This window comes from Triticum dicoccoides, chromosome 4B, assembly GCF_002162155.2.
Source record: "Triticum dicoccoides isolate Atlit2015 ecotype Zavitan chromosome 4B, WEW_v2.0, whole genome shotgun sequence".
In the NCBI taxonomy this organism is placed as follows: domain Eukaryota; kingdom Viridiplantae; phylum Streptophyta; class Magnoliopsida; order Poales; family Poaceae; genus Triticum; species Triticum dicoccoides.
In genome coordinates this window covers 615,243,340-615,260,505 of record NC_041387.1, presented here as the reverse complement: position 1 = coordinate 615,260,505, position 17,166 = coordinate 615,243,340, and the positions used below count along the sequence as shown (strand labels likewise).

Sequence of the window (17,166 nt, the reverse complement as noted above, 5' to 3'; positions counted from 1 at the left end):
ATAATCACATCAAAATAAATGCCGGAAGCTTATATACCGGAGGCTCGGAAGGATAATTAGAGGTAAAATGTGCATCAAAGAAGAAGAGGCCATCATGGTAGGGTGTTCCCTTAGGGCCAATAATCGCAGCCCTAAGAAGATCCATTCTATCTTCAGCAATACAGGCAAAGATAGAAGCTACAAAAAAGAGTAGTTTTCACAATTTATACTTCTGATTTGAGAAAATATACTGAGAAGGTACAATAAAGAAGCCATATTTTGCTCAACTTCATAATATCAATCTGTTTGCTAGTGCTAAGTCAAATGAGAATTAGCTAAATCTCAGTAGACCAAACTTAGCTGCCGATTAGCCATAGGATTTAATTCTTTATCCAGATCTAAATTTCATTTATGTATCATTTTGGTGTTATTTCCCCCACCGTTGGATGAAAGATCCTAGGGCCCCCAGCGTTTACTGAGCAGTAGAAATCAAATATGCTATTTAAGCCTCACTATTTACTCAGTACAAGATACGCAAAACCGATACCAGACAAATCTAAGTATAAGTCTAGATCTAATAGATTTCAGAACTCACTCCAAAATCTTAAGATTTTACAGAGATAATAAGCGAAGAGCATAAAGTAGAATGCCTCCTTCCAGAGCAAGCTTTCAACTGACAGTCGCCACAAGCAAGCAAAAACAATCTTTGTTGTTCGACTGCATCTGAACTTCAGAAGCCAAATAATATAGAAAATAAACAATTCAAGGACTAAAATGAGGGTACTCTTCGATTCCTATTGTGGAGCGAGCGGTAGATTTCTTAGTCTGGTAATCTGATTTGGTAGTGCTTATACATCAAAATTTTGTTTATCAACAGAAAAACTATGTGATGCATTATTTACACACAAAGATATTTTTGTATAGGGTCGGAAATACATTTCAGCATCCAAAGCAATAAGAGAGAAATAATCTCAGTATAATTAGTACAGAGCAACAATATCTGAACTTCTTGTCAGTCAAAAGTAATAATATATGGAGATCATCTATCTTGCATGTGGCGCAACATTAAATTTAGCAGATCTCACAAACCAGACATGAATGTACTGAGTATAAAGGACATACCAGAACCATATATGAAGTAGAAAGGAAGACGCTTGAGTGACAAATGGATTCGAGCTAGGCACATTTCAACTTTCTGTAGTTAAGCTGGAAAAACACCATAGTTGTTCACCATTTATCATCAATGGAAAGCAACCATATGCAATGCAGGAATCATAATCATATTTGTTCGTATCCATAGACAAATACAAAGCAGGAAAATATCAAAGGAAAGCAACCGTATGAAATGCATATCACAAGACACGTCATTCCGGTCAAGTGGCTTCCAGGGGACCTCCATTGTGCAAAATGATAAGAATCGAGCTTGACATTTGAGAGAGAGGGAGAGAAGGAGAAACAGACCTGTAGATCATCAGCAGTATGATGTCCTTGACGGCGCCATATGGTACATGGTGGTGGCGGCTTGTACTCTTCCTAGTCAGTACCTCACCAGGTAAGGCAAGTCATCATGACCTTGTCCGGCTCCAGCGGCGACCTGCAAGCCAAGAAAATGGAAAGAGCAGATGTCACACACACAGAGGCTTTGTAACAGTTATTGATTAGAGTTATTTCTAATTAGGTGGCTTTGTGATGGTTATTGATTAGAGTTATTTCTAATTAGGAGGCTTTGTAACGATTATTGATTAGAGTTATTTCTAATTAGGAGAAACACTGAACCAGTCTAGATTTTTTTTCAAAACTGTACTTTTAAGAGGAAAAGGAAGATCACTCAACATAGTAAATACTACCTGGTGCTTCTGTCGAAGGAAGGAGGCACGCATGGCAAGCAGAAGCTCCATGGCCTGCTCCAATGGCAAGCAGCACGCGGTGTCAGCCCCGTTCAGAGCACAGGTCGAGCAGTAGTAGCAGCGACAATTTGATGGCCACCTTGATGCACTTCTCGGAGAGGACATGGTCACAACTCATTGGTCCATCTTGTTCAGGGACACGGGGAGGTGAAGGTCAGCCCCTTTGGAGCAGCATTGGCAGTCCATCGACCACTGGCGCGTGATGTTCTGCTGTGAAGGTGGCGATTCCATTTCTGTTCACCAAATACATGGAAAGATATTTATGCACTGCAGCGCTTCAATAATGCATAGCAAATATATATCCAACCTCTACATTTTTCGTTACATAATGCGTGTAAAACCATTAAAAAGAATAGCATGCAAGTAAAAGAGGGACAAATCAAGAGAAAGAATAATGCATGTATTGAGAATCATACATAATTACCACTGCAAAAACACAAAAAAATGGTATACTAACTACTACTTATTGGAAGCAAAACATAGTAGAGAGCAGAAATACATACAACAGAAATCTGATAAGAATAATAAACCGGAAAACCTGACATCCGATCCTAACAGTACATTCAAGATCCTAAAACATAAAGGATCACTGTCAGATTGTGCAGAAGTTTTAAAGTTTCTAGACGTATCGTATACACAAAGAGCATAACATGTGTTTGTATGAAATATGAACATCCAAGAGAAAGTAAGAATTTTGAAAACATTAGGAACTTGTTCCAGCATGAAACAGCCGATGTATTATTATATTTTCTAGGTAACCAATGCGGAGCACGATATAAACCGGATAAAACAATACTCATAGTTCCCTTGGGCAGGATGGGAATTAATAGCTTGGCCTGGACTGTAACCTGGTGGATTGACAGCCCCTTGGGCAGGCTGCAGCTTTCTTAATACAGTAACTGAGCATATGTGCAACCATGAACAGAACTGACAGCCTCTTGTCCAACTTATCAAAACAGGCAATATACAATTTCCTTTGACCCAAACAAAGAGGGAGATGATCTGTAGAACCTACTGATTGAGTAGTTAACATCAGTGTTTAATAGTAAGTGGATAAAGGGTGGCAGTAAAGTATGTTTTTTTCTTGCGGAAAACAATACACTGAAATCCTAAATTTGAGTCGCTCATTTGAATCTTGAATTTTTGTCCCTCTACCTTCAGCAGTACGTCAAAATTATAAATTTGTGAATTTATCGCATATGCGTTGTAGAAAACTATCTAATGAAAAATGGACATACCCACAAAGGGAAAATGGAGGAAGAAACAATAGTCAAGAGAAGTACAATATGTGCATCTTCTGCTTGAAATTTCTCAGTCAGCACGACATCTTCTGATTTAAATCTAGCAGGTTCAGAACTACACTTTTTTTGTGACAGAATGCATACTCCTAAAAATACCATTATGCGCAAAATTTACATCCTAACATAGAGGGGGCACACGTTTATGGTTGTTTGTAAGTCTTGTGGAGAGTAATCATGCCAAGCTCAGACCTCATCTTCGTGTGCGCAAGACTGATGACTGCATATATGAGATTCTTGACATTGTAGGATTCCATGTAGTGATCAATAATCTAGAATATGATCTGCCAAGACTCTAAATGAACTCCATACTGTCATATCTCTCGTATTGTATTGTAGAAGTATAAAGTAGATAAAGACACATTATCACTTCAAGACTAATCAGTTGCCATATATGAGACTGCATCAAGTGCAATTATAATAGTTCACGCTGCACAAGGCAATCACTTTGGAAGCAGATCAGAAGATTCAGCATAATTAAACTGAACATTCTACACTATGCACACATAATACAAGCAATTTTGTACTGACAGTAAGTTCCAATGATGAGAGCATCGCATAATATGGATATAGGGAGGGTTAGTTTATACCTTGGTGGATCCACGAGAGGAAGTGAGGACATCATCAATGTCGGCGAACTGCAGCACCTTCTGGGGGACGCGGGCGGCCACGATTTCAGACCCCCAGGGGGCGGGCACCTGAGCTGCCGGCCAAATCCTTCCTCCGCCTGAAATTCCTCCACTTTGCTGCTGATTCCACGCTGCAAGAAGAACAACCAGAAGTAGGGAGGAAAGAAACCCGGTCAGAACCCAATCCTGCGCAGTAAGAACAAGAAATCCATGGCGTGAAGCAAAGGAAACAGAGGGGAATGGAGCTAACCACGGGAACAGCGGAACGGATCCAACCACGGGAACATCCCCACGGCACCTAATTCTAATCAACAGAAAGGCAGCCACCAGCTAATTCTAACCAAAGCAAAGAGGATGGACTCGATTTGGGGGTTCTTCCACCAATCCATCTATCTATCTACAGATTGCCTCTCCTCCCCTGGATTCGATTCGGTTGGGTTCCTCTTCTCCCCGAGCGAAGGGGAGAGGATAAGGGGGAAGAAGGGGAGGCACACACCGTACTGACGATGGGACGGTATGGGGCTGGTCGTTCTTGTTCCCCCAGTAGCCCCTCCTAACGGGCATGATGGAGAGCTTGGCGAGGATGATGCCGCCGCGGATGGCCGTGGCCGCCTCCTTGGCGCACTTGACGCCGAGGCCGACGTGGCCGTTGAGTGGCGGGGGCGGACGGAGACGGCGTGGAAGGGCAGCCCCGGCGGACGCGCCCCCGCGGCGAGGTGGTGGGTTGGTGCGGGAACGCGCGTGGCAGCCGTGGACGGGGAGGATGGCGAGCGGGGAGCGGCGGCTAGGGTTGGGGAATGGCACGAGGGGAGGAGGAGGAGGTCAGGTAGCAGCGGAGAAGGAGGCACTGGTGGCGGCGCCCGTCGTCGTCGCTGGGGAGCACGGCGGCGAGCGCCCCGAGTGCCAGCGCGGCCTGGTCGGCGGGGATCTACAGCGCCTCCGCGAACATGGCGGTGGGAGAGGAAGGGGAGGAGATGCGGGAGCGCCGCGACGACTGCACGAGAGCGAGGGAGGGAGGGAGGCGACTGCGGGAGGAGAGGAAGCGAGCGAGGGAGGAGGCGGCGGGGCGGCACGGCAGGGAGGCCGGAGGAAGGAGGAGAGGGCGGCGCGGTCGCGAGGCGAATCCACTGGCCACGGGAGAGAAGGTGAGGGGATTGGGGCCGGCAGGGATGGAAAGAGGATGGGGCCGCGGTGGCGGTGGTGGTGGACGACGGCCACGACGCAGGGGAGGTGGGCGGCGGGGGTCTGGCGGGCTCGGCGAAGGAGACGGCGGCGGCGTGGGGTGCTGCTAGGGTTAGGGTGGAGGAGGCGTAGAGGAGGAGGGGGAGGGACGAGCGGGTGCGGGAGGAGGAGGCGGCGGCTAGGTCTCCGCCACGGGAGCGGCCGCCTTTTATACCCCCCTAGCGAAATGACCAAAATGCCCCGGTGGGGGCATGGCATTTACATTTTGCTGCCATTACTATTCATTTCAGCCGTGTTTACCTCAGATCCAACGGCCCAGGTTCATTCATATCTCAATCCGACGTCCAGAAACGCATCAAGGGAAATGATCCAACGGCCGAGAGTGCTTGAGCTCTGAGGAGGCCTGTGGTCACATTCTTCTCTTATCTCTTGATATTATTATGGACTCCACTACAAACCTGACTTCAGATTTTTTACCATGGTAAATCAAACATTTTGAAGACAAATAATGTTCTTCAAGAATGATAAGTTAGTTGACGAGCATGGCAAATGCACCCTGTTTATTCTTTTTATCAGAAAATTGTCGTACTTTGCAAACTAAATTTGTCATAATCGCGCAATATAAATTGCCACGAAAAATGTTAGATTTATTGTGCCTAAAAATCTAACATCAATTTTTTACTTTTTCTGATCAGTATTTCCTTGTCCACGCTCACACGGCATGGCTATTTCTCAACTTGCTTGTACAATCTTGTCCTTTTTACTCTAAAATATGTTGTGTGGCATGACAAGGTTGGCTAACATGGATGAACATGCAAGGGTATTGCTTAACTTGTTGCCGTATCTCCAGGATTAATATACCCAAACCGTCAGTCCCTGATCATGCTAAAATATTGTCGTATCAAACAAATGATACACCCGGATGACAACCAAGCAGTCTCGAAGCCGATCGAATCGCACATGGCCACGTATGATCGATCATGCTACATACCTAAGCTACTACACCAAACAGTTCGATCCCATGCATGCACGCATCCATATCCCCCGGCTATAAATACAACACTCTCTCCAAGCTCTCATGCATCCCAAACCCAAAGCACTAGCTATCCCACTCAAGCACACGCTCACGATGACATCCAATGCTGCCATCTTCGTCGCCCTGAGCCTCCTCCTCTCCGCCGTCGCCACGCACGGCTGCGGACCGTATTGCCAGCCGCCAGTCGTCGTGCCGACACCGCCCGTTGTCGTTCCGCCGCCATACCACGGAGGAGGAGCGCACGACCACGGCGGGCAGTGCTCTATTGACGCGCTAAAGCTGCGGGTGTGTGCCAACGTTCTCGGCGGCCTGCTCGGCCTCAAGGTCGGCGTTCCGGCGCGCGACGAGTGCTGCCGCTGCTCCAGGGGTTGGTCGACCTTGACGCCATCGTCTGCCTCTGCACCGCCGTCAGGGCCAACGTCCTCGGCATCCACCTCGACGTACCTGTGGACATCAGCCTCCTCCTCAACCACTGTGGCAAGACATACCCGTCCGATTTCACTTGCCCAGGCCATTAACGGGCGCGTACTGCTGCACGTACGGGCGCCGACTAAGATTTGCTTTCGATCCGTGCTTCGTTGTCATTTTCGTGAGTTGTGGAACCGTTCCACTTTCACATTTGAATCCTTGTAACCAGTTGCTTTTGGCAAACAACCATGTACTCTTCTTATTGATATATATCATCACTGCACAATCATTATTACTCTAGTTAATTGCCCAAAATAATTATTTTTCTAAAGCACAGGTATGATTGATATAGATGCGCGTGCACACTCACATAATGTAGTTTCTTCATTTTTGTGAACTGATGATATACACTTGTTGCAGGAGCCATGCTAAAACAAATGTGTAAATAGGTGTCTAAAAAAACAAAAACAGAGCTCCAAAATGTGTTTGACAGTACCATTTTGAGAGCATCCCATCTGTTTTTTTTGCCACGCCTTCTATCAATGTGATTTCGTGATGAATTTTTGCATGCACCCAAACATTTCTTAACGTTTGCCAAAAGAACATTTTTTTTGAATTGTTTTCCTTTTTACTGTTCATTTGGAATCATATGAGCTCGCGCGTAGATACTCCGCGTCCTATGTAGACCCTATTCTTACAGTATGATTAGGAGAGGCTAGGAGTAAGTCGATTGAAAAAGAAATTACGGTCTATCGACCCGTTTCTGCCTTTAGATCGAGATCCAATGGCACATATGCCTTCTTCTACCTTTGAGTGTTTCTTGTTCATCTTCTCTCCCGATCTTACTGTCGTGGTACTAAGTCTGACAGTAAGAGTAGGGTGTACGTACGAGGAGGCAAGGCCCTAGCTACGGCGAGGTTGTACACACGAGTTTACGAGTTCAGGCCCCTCTCAGAGGAGGTAAAAGCCCTACGTCTTGGTGCCCTGAGGCGGTCGACTCGAATATGAGTGTGTGTTACAAGGGGTCCGAACCCTTGTCCTGGAGGAAGGGGTGGCTTATATAGAGTGCGCCAGGACCCCAGCCGTCCCACGTTACAGGGTTCAATGTACATTAAGACAGGGTGTTACTGGTAACGTCGGCTATAAAGTGCTATTAATGATCTTGAAGACTACGGAGTGAACGCTGGACTGTTGCCATCCTAAGTGACTCTAAGTCTTCTGTACGTCGAGTGGTTTCCTGTACGGTCGAATGACTTCATCCAGGTCGAGTGAAATTGGTGTATCCGGGTGAGGTGACTGGTCGAGTGGATTGCACTCGATGGCTTCTGTCGGTACTTCTTGCTATACTTTGAATGTCCTTGACTCTAGGGTAATGACCTTGGGTAGGGCGTATAGGTCAGAGCTATGACCCTACCCTAGGTTCATGGCATCGTCATTAGCCTCCGAATGGATTGAGGTCCGAGTGAAAATAGAGTTGAAGTTGACCTTAACTCGACTCTTATGCTTCATAAGCAATTTTGTTGGGCTCGAGGTTCATGCTGAAACTTCGACTTCATTTCAATCGCCTTGATCAATTCATAGGTCGTCGAGTGAACTTATGCTGGCAATCTTCGAGTGTTGTTATGGTGTGAAATCTTCGGCGCGATTGGTTACAGCGGTTCCCGGATCTTACGGGATTCAAAAATTTGGGGAAGCGCGTGAGGCAGAGCGCAACGCAGTAAACGGGACGGATAGGCATGGGCGCCTTGATTTTTGCGCCACCTTTTTTACCACATATCCGGTGCGCATCTGTTGCGGGATTTGACAGGATCGCTCGGGCCCACGTGTCAGACACTCAGAAGTAGGCCCATAAAATGCGTCGAGGCTGATGCACTTGCATAATGCGCTCCCATTCCCCTTCTTCCTCCTCTACTTCTCCACCACATCCTCTTTCGCCCTCGACGCCGCCGCTCCGCCCGTGCGCAGCCCGCCACAATGGTGAAGGATAAGACGACGGCATTGGAGCACGCGAAGAAAGCGACAGCAACGGTGAAGGGCAAGAAAATGAGTCGGGGGTCGTCGTCGAGGTCCAGGTTGCCACCTGGTTGGATCTAGGGGGACTGGATCTGATCCACGCTCCGGCCAGATGATCTGGAAGATCTGGCCGCCACGGGCTTGATGGCCGATGGTGTTGGAAATATGCCCTAGAGGCAATAATAAAAGCATTATTATTATATTTCCTTGTTCATGACAATTGTCTTTATTCATGCTATAATTGTGTTATCCGGAAATCGTAATACATGTGTGAATAACAGACATCAACATGTCCCTAGTGAGCCTCTAGTTGACTAGCTCGTTGATCAACAGATAGTCATGGTTTCCTGACTATGGACACTGGATGTCATTGATAACGAGATCACATCATTAGGAGAATGATGTGATGGACAAGACCCAATCCTAAACATAGCACAAGATCGTATAGTTCGTTTGCTAGAGTTTTCCAATGTCAAGTATCTTTTCCTTAGACCATGAGATCATGTAACTCCCGGATACCGTAGGGGTGCTTTGGGTATGCCAAACGTCACAACGTAACTGGGTGACTATAAAGGTAGACTACGGGTATCTCCGAAAGTGTCTGTTGGGTGACATGGATCAAGACTGGGATTTGTCACTCCGTATGACGGAGAGGTATCACTGGGCCCACTCGGTAATGCATCATCATAATGAGCTCAGAGTGACCAAGTGTCTGGTCACGGGATCATGCATTACGGTACGAGTAAAGTGACTTGCTGGTAACGAGATTGAACGAGGTATTGGGATACCAACGATCGAATCTCGGGCAAGTAACATATCGATAGACAAAGGGAATAGCGTACGGGGTTGATAGAATCCTCGACATCGTGGTTCATCCGATGAGATCATCGTGGAGCATGTGGGAGCCAACATGGGTATCCAGATCCTGCTGTTGGTTATTGACCGGAGAGTCGTCTCGGTCATGTCTGCTTGTCTCCCGAACCCGTAGGGTCTACACACTTAAGGTTCAGTTACGCTAGGGTTGTAGGGATATGTATATGCAGTAACCCGAATGTTGTTCGGAGTCCCGGATGAGATCCCGGACGTCACGAGGAGTTCCGGAATGGTCCGGAGGTAAAGATTTATATATGGGAAGTCCTGTTTCGGGCATCGGGACAAGTTTCGGGGTTATCGGTATTGTACCGGGACCACCGGAAGGGTCCCGGGGGTCCACCGGGTGGGTCCACCTGTCCCGGGGGGGGCACATGGGCTGTAGGGGGTGCGCCTTGGCCTAATGGGCCAAGGGCACCAGCCCCACATAGGCCCATGCGCCTAGGGTTTGAAGGGGGAAGAGTCCTAGGAGGGTAAGGCACCTCCTAGGTGCCTTGGGGGGGGAGGGAAACCCCCCTTGGCCGCCGCACCCCCTAGGAGATTGGATCTCCTAGGGCCGGCCACCCCCCTTGGCCCTCCTATATATAGTGGGGGAGAGGAGGGACTTCATACCTGAACGCCTTGGCCTTTGGTTGCCTCCTTCTCCCTCCCCAACACCTCCTCCACCTCCATAGTGCTTAGCGAAGCTCTGCCGGAGTACTGCAGCTCCATCAACACCACGCCGTCGTGCTGCTGCTGGTGCCATCTCCCTCAACCTCTCCTCCCTCCCTTGCTGGATCAAGAAGGAGGAGACGTGGCTGTTCCGTACGTGTGTTGAACGCGGAGGTGCCGTCCGTTCGGCGCTGGTCATCGGTGATTTGGATCACGTCGAGTACGACTACATCATCACCGTTCTTTTGAACGCTTTCGCTCGCGATCTACAAAGGTATGTAGATGCATCTAATCACTCGTTGCTAGATGAACTCCTAGATGATCTTGGTGAAACGAGTAGGAAAATTTTTGTTTTCTGCAACGTTCCCCAACAGTGGCATCATGAGCTAGGTCTATGCGTAGTTCTTCTTGCGCGAGTAGAACACAATTTGTTGTGGGCATAGATTTGTCAACTTTCTTGCCGTTACTAGTCCTTTCTTGCTTCAGCGGTATTGTGGGATGAAGCGGCCCGGACCAACCTTACACGTACGCTTACGTGAGACCGGTTCCACCGACTAACATGCACTAGTTGCATAAGGTGGCTGGCGGGTGTCTGTCTCTCCTACTTTAGTTGGAGCGGAATCGATGAACAGGGTCCTTATGAAGGGTAAATAGAAGTTGACAAATCATGTTGTGGCTTTAACGTAGGTAAGAAGACGTTCTTGCTAGAACCCTAATTCAGCCACGTAAAACTTGCAACAACAATTAGAGGACGTCTAACTTGTTTTTGCAGCAAGTGGTTTGTGATATGATATGGCCAAAGTTGTGATGAATGATGAATGATCTATATGTGATGTATGAGATGTTCATGCTATTGTAATAGGATTCACAACTTGCATGTCGATGAGTATGACAACCGGCAGGAGCCATAGGAGTTGTCTTTATTCTTTTAATGACCTGCGTGTCATCGAGAAACGCCATGTAAATTACTTTACTTTATTGCTAAACGCGTTAGCCATAGTAGTAGAAGTAATAGTTGGCGAGCAACTTCATGGAGACACGATGATGGAGATCATGATGATGGAGATCATGGTGTCAAGCCGGTGACAAGATGATCATGGAGCCCCAAGATGGAGATCAAAGGAGCTATGTGATATTGGCCATATCATGTCACGTTTATTATTTGATTGCATGTGATGTTTATCATGTTTTGCATCTTGTTTACTTAGAACGACGGTAGTAAATAAGATGATCCCTCACAATAAATTCAAGAAGTGTTCCCCCTAACTGTGCACCGTTGCGACAGTTCGCTGTTTCAAAACACCACGTGATGATCGGGTGTTTTATTCAGACGTTCACATACAAACGGGTGTAAGACAGATTTACACATGCAAACACTTAGGTTGACTTGACGAGCCTAGCATGTACAGACATGGCCTCGGAACACAGAAGACCGAAAGGTCGAGCATGAGTCGTATAGAAGATACGATCAACATGAAGATGTTCACCGATGTTGACTAGTCCGTCTCACGTGATGATCGGACACGGTCTAGTTTAACTCGGATCATGTAATACTTAGATGACTAGAGGGATGTCTAATCTAAGTGGGAGTTCACTAATAATTTGATTAGTTGAACTTAATTATCATGAACTTAGTCTAAAATCTTTGCAATATGTCTTGTAGATCAAATGGCCAACGTAGTCCTAAACTTCAACGCGTTCCTAGAGAAAACTAAGCTGAAAGACGATGGCAGCAACTATACGGACTGGGTCCGGAACCTGAGGATCATCCTCATAGCTGCCAAGAAAGATTATGTCCTACAAGCACCGCTTGGTGACGCACCCGTTCTCCCTGCAGAACAAGATGTTATGAACGCTTGGCAGGCACGTTTCGATGACTACTCCCTCGTTCAGTGCGGCATGCTTTACAGCCTAGAGCCGGGGCTCCAAAAGCGTTTTGAGAGACATGGAGCATATGAGATGTTCGAAGTGCTGAAAATGGTTTTCCAAGCTCATGCCCGGGTCGAGAGATATGAAGTCTCCGACAAATTCTTCAGCTGTAAGATGGAGGAAAACAGTTCTGTCAGTGAGCACATACTCACTATGTCTGGGTTGCATAACCGCTTGACTCAGCTGGGAGTTAATCTCCCGGATGATGCGGTCATTGACAGAATCCTCCAGTCGCTTCCACCAAGCTACAAGAGCTTTGTGATGAACTTCAATATGCAGGGGATGGAAAAGACCATTCCTAAGGTATTTGCTATGCTGAAATCAGCAGAGGTAGAAGTCAGGAAGGAACATCAAGTGTTGATGGTCAATAAAACCACTAAGTTCAAGAAAGGCAAGGGTAAAAAGAACTTCAAGAAGGACAGCAAGGAGGTTGCCGCGCCCGGCAAGCAAGCTGCCGGGAAGAAGCCAAAGAATGGACCCAAGCCCGAGACTGAGTGCTTTTATTGCAAGGGAAGCGGTCACTGGAAGCGGAACTGCCCTAAGTACTTAGCGGATAAGAAGGCCGGCAAAACGAAAGGTATATGTGATATACATGTAATTGATGTGTACCTTACTAGTGCCCGTAGTGGCTCCTGGGTATTTGATACCGGTGCAGTTGCTCACATTTGTAACTCAAAGCAGGGGCTGCGGAATAAGCGGAAACTGGCAAAGGACGAGGTGACGATGCGCGTCGGGAATGGTTCCAAGGTCAATGTGATCGCCGTCGGCACGCTACCTCTGCATCTCCCTTCGGGATTAGTTTTAAACCTTAATAATTGTTATTTAGTGCCAGCTTTGAGCATGAACATTGTATCGGGATCTCGTTTAATTCGAGATGGATACTCTTTTAAATCTGAGAATAATGGTTGTTCCATTTTTATGAGAGATATGTTTTATGGTCATGCTCCTATGGTGAATGGTTTATTCTTTATGAATCTCGAACGTGATGCTACACATGTTCATAATGTGAGTACCAAAAGAAGTAAGGTTGATAATGATAGTCCCACATACCTGTGGCACTGCCGCCTTGGTCACATAGGTGTCAAACGCATGAAGAAGCTCCATGCTGATGGACTTTTAGAGTCTCTTGATTATGAATCATTTGACACATGCGAACCATGCCTTATGGGTAAAATGACCAAGACTCCGTTCTCAGGAACAATGGAGCGAGCAACCGACCTATTGGAAATCATACATACTGATGTGTGCGGTCCAATGAGTGTTGAGGCTCGCGGTGGCTATCGTTATGTTCTCACCCTCACTGATGATTTAAGTAGGTATGGGTATATCTACTTAATGAAACACAAGTCTAAAACCTTTGAAAAGTTCAAGGAATTTTAGAGTGAGGTTGAAAATCAACGTGACAGGAAAATCAAGTTTCTACGATCAGATCGTGGAGGAGAATACTTGAGTCACGAGTTTGGGGCACACTTAAGAAAATGTGGAATAGTTTCACAACTCACGCCGCCTGGAACACCTCAGCGTAATGGTGTGTCTGAACGTCGTAATCGCACTCTGTTAGATATGGTGCGATCTATGATGTCTCTTACCGATTTACCGCTTTCTTTTTGGGGCTATGCTTTAGAGACTGCCGCATTCACTTTAAATAGGGCTCCGTCGAAATCCGTTGAGACGACACCGTATGAATTGTGGTTTGGGAAGAAACCTAAGCTATCGTTTCTAAAAGTTTGGGGATGCAATGCTTATGTCAAGAAACTTCAACCTGAAAAGCTCGAACCCAAGTCGGAAAAATGCGTCTTCATAGGATACCCAAAAGAAACTATTGGGTACACCTTCTACCTCAGATCCAAAGGCAAGATCTTTGTTGCCAAGGATGGGTCCTTTCTGGAGAAAGAGTTTCTCTCGAAAGAAGTAAGTGGGAGGAAAGTAGAGCTTGATGAAGTATTACCTCTTGAACCGGAAAATGGCGCAACTCAAGAAAATGTTCCTGAGGTGCCTGCACCGACTAGAGAGGAAGTTAATGACAATGATCAAGATACTTTTGATCAAGCCCCTACTGAAATTCGAAGGTCCACAAGGACACGTTCCGCACCAGAGTGGTACGGCAACCCTGTCTTGGAAATCATGTTGTTAGACAACGGTGAACCTTCGAACTATGAAGAAGCGATGGCGGGCCCGGATTCCGACAAATGGCTAGAAGCCATGAAATCCGAGATAGGATCCATGTATGAAAACAAAGTATGGACTTTGACTGACTTGCCCGTTGAGCGGCGAGCCATAGAAAATAAATGGATCTTTAAGAGGAAGACAGACGCGGATGGTAATGTGACCATCTATAAAGCTCGGCTTGTCGCTAAGGGTTATCGACAAGTTCAAGGGGTTGACTACGATGACACTTTCTCGCCGGTAGCGAAGCTGAAGTCCGTCCGAATCATGTTAGCAATTGCCGCATTCTATGATTACGAAATATGGCAAATGGACGTCAAAACAGCATTCCTTAATGGTTTCCTTAAGGAAGAATTGTATATGATACAGCCGGAAGGTTTTGTCGATCCTAAGAATGCTGACAAAGTGTGCAAGCTCCAACGCTCGATTTATGGGCTGGTGCAAGCATCTCGGAGTTGGAACATTCGCTTTGATGAGATGATCAAAGCGTTTGGGTTTACACAGACTTATGGAGAAGCCTGCGTTTACAAGAAAGTGAGTGGGAGCTCTGTAGCATTTCTCATATTATATGTAGATGACATACTTTTGATGGGAAATGATATAGAACTCTTGGACAGCATCAAGGCCTACTTGAATAAAAGTTTTTCAATGAAGGACCTTGGAGAAGCTGCTTATATATTAGGCATCAAAATCTATAGAGATAGATCGAGACGCCTCATAGGTATTTCACAAAGCACATACCTTGATAAGATATTGAAAAAGTTCAATATGGATCAATCCAAGAAGGGGTTCTTGCCTGTGTTGCAAGGTATGAAATTGAGCTCAGCTCAATGTCCGACCACGACAGAAGATATAGAAGAGATGAGCGTCATCCCCTATGCCTCAGCCATAGGTTCTATTATGTATGCCATGCTGTGTACCAGACCTGATGTAAACCTTGCCGTAAGTTTGGTAGGAAGGTACCAAAGTAATCCCGGCAAGGAACACTGGACAGCGGTCAAGAATATCCTGAAGTACCTGAAAAGGACTAAGGAAATGTTTCTCGTTTATGGAGGTGACGAAGAGCTCGTCGTAAAGGGTTACGTCGATGCTAGCTTCGACACAGATCTGGATGACTCTAAGTCACAAAACGGATACGTGTATATTTTGAATGGTGGGGCAGTAAGCTGGTGCAGTTGCAAGCAAAGCGTCGTGGCGGGATCTACATGTGAAGCGGAGTACATGGCAGCCTCAGAGGCAGCACATGAAGCAATATGGGTGAAGGAGTTCATCACCGACCTAGGAGTCATACCCAATGCGTCGGGGCCGATCAAGCTCTTCTGTGACAACACTGGAGCTATTGCACTTGCCAAGGAGCCCAGGTTTCACAAGAAGACAAGGCACATCAAGCGTCGCTTCAACTCCATTCGTGAAAATGTTCAAGATGGAGACATAGAGATTTGTAAAGTACATACGGACCTGAATGTAGCAGATCCGTTGACTAAACCTCTCCCTAGAGCAAAACATGATCAACACCAAAATTCCATGGGTGTTCGATTCATCACAATGTAACTAGATTATTGACTCTAGTGCAAGTGGGAGACTGTTGGAAATATGCCCTAGAGGCAATAATAAAAGCATTATTATTATATTTCCTTGTTCATGATAATTGTCTTTATTCATGCTATAATTGTGTTATCTGGAAATCGTAATACATGTGTGAATAACAGACATCAACATGTCCCTAGTGAGCCTCTAGTTGACTAGCTCGTTGATCAACAGATAGTCATGGTTTCCTGACTATGGACACTGGATGTCATTGATAACGAGATCACATCATTAGGAGAATGATGTGATGGACAAGACCCAATCCTAAACATAGCACAAGATCGTATAGTTCGTTTGCTAGAGTTTTCCAATGTCAAGTATCTTTTCCTTAGACCATGAGATCATGTAACTCCCGGATACCGTAGGGGTGCTTTGGGTATGCCAAACGTCACAACGTAACTGGGTGACTATAAAGGTAGACTACGGGTATCTCCGAAAGTGTCTGTTGGGTGACATGGATCAAGACTGGGATTTGTCACTCCGTATGACGAAGAGGTATCACTGGGCCCACTCGGTAATGCATCATCATAATGAGCTCAGAGTGACCAAGTGTCTGGTCACGGGATCATGCATTACGGTACGAGTAAAGTGACTTGCCGGTAACGAGATTGAACGAGGTATTGGGATACCGACGATCGAATCTCGGGCAAGTAACATATCGATAGACAAAGGGAATAGCGTACGGGGTTGATAGAATCCTCGACATCGTGGTTCATCCGATGAGATCATCGTGGAGCATGTGGGAGCCAACATGGGTATCCAGATCCCGCTGTTGGTTATTGACCGGAGAGTCGTCTTGGTCATGTCTGCTTGTCTCCCGAACCCGTAGGGTCTACACACTTAAGGTTCAGTTACGCTAGGGTTGTAGGGATATGTATATGCAGTAACCCGAATGTTGTTCGGAGTCCCGGATGAGATCTCGGACATCACGAGGAGTTCCGGAATGGTCCGGAGGTAAAGATTTATATATGGGAAGTCCTGTTTCGGGCATCGGGACAAGTTTCGGGGTTATCGGTATTGTACCGGGACCACCGGAAGGGTCCCGGGGGTCCACCGGGTGGGTCCACCTGTCCCGGGGGGGCCACATGGGCTGTAGGGGGTGCGCCTTGGCCTAATGGGCCAAGGGCACCAGCCCCACATAGGCCCATGCGCCTAGGGTTTGAAGGGGGAAGAGTCCTAGGAGGGTAAGGCACCTCCTAGGTGCCTTGGGGGGGAGGGAAACCCCCCTTGGCCGCCGCACCCCCTAGGAGATTGGATCTCCTAGGGCCGGCCACCCCCCCTTGGCCCTCCTATATATAGTGGGGGAGAGGAGGGACTTCATACCTGAATGCCTTGGCCTTTGGTTGCCTCCTTCTCCCTCCCCAACACCTCCTCCACCTCCATAGTGCTTAGCGAAGCTCTGCCGGAGTACTGCAGCTCCATCAACACCACGCCGTCGTGCTGCTGCTGGTGCCATCTCCCTCAACCTCTCCTCCCTCCCTTGCTGGATCAAGAAGGAGGAGACGTGGCTG

The 17,166-nt window shown here is 46.8% G+C and overlaps 2 pseudogenes; one reads left to right on the top strand and one right to left on the bottom strand.

Annotated features, from left to right (window-relative positions):
* Positions 1 to 1,103: 1,103 nt before the first annotated feature.
* LOC119292895 lies at positions 1,104 to 4,635 on the bottom strand (annotated as a pseudogene).
* Positions 4,636 to 6,098: 1,463 nt separating this feature from the next.
* On the top strand, positions 6,099 to 6,739 carry LOC119294034 (annotated as a pseudogene).
* Positions 6,740 to 17,166: the final 10,427 nt, after the last annotated feature.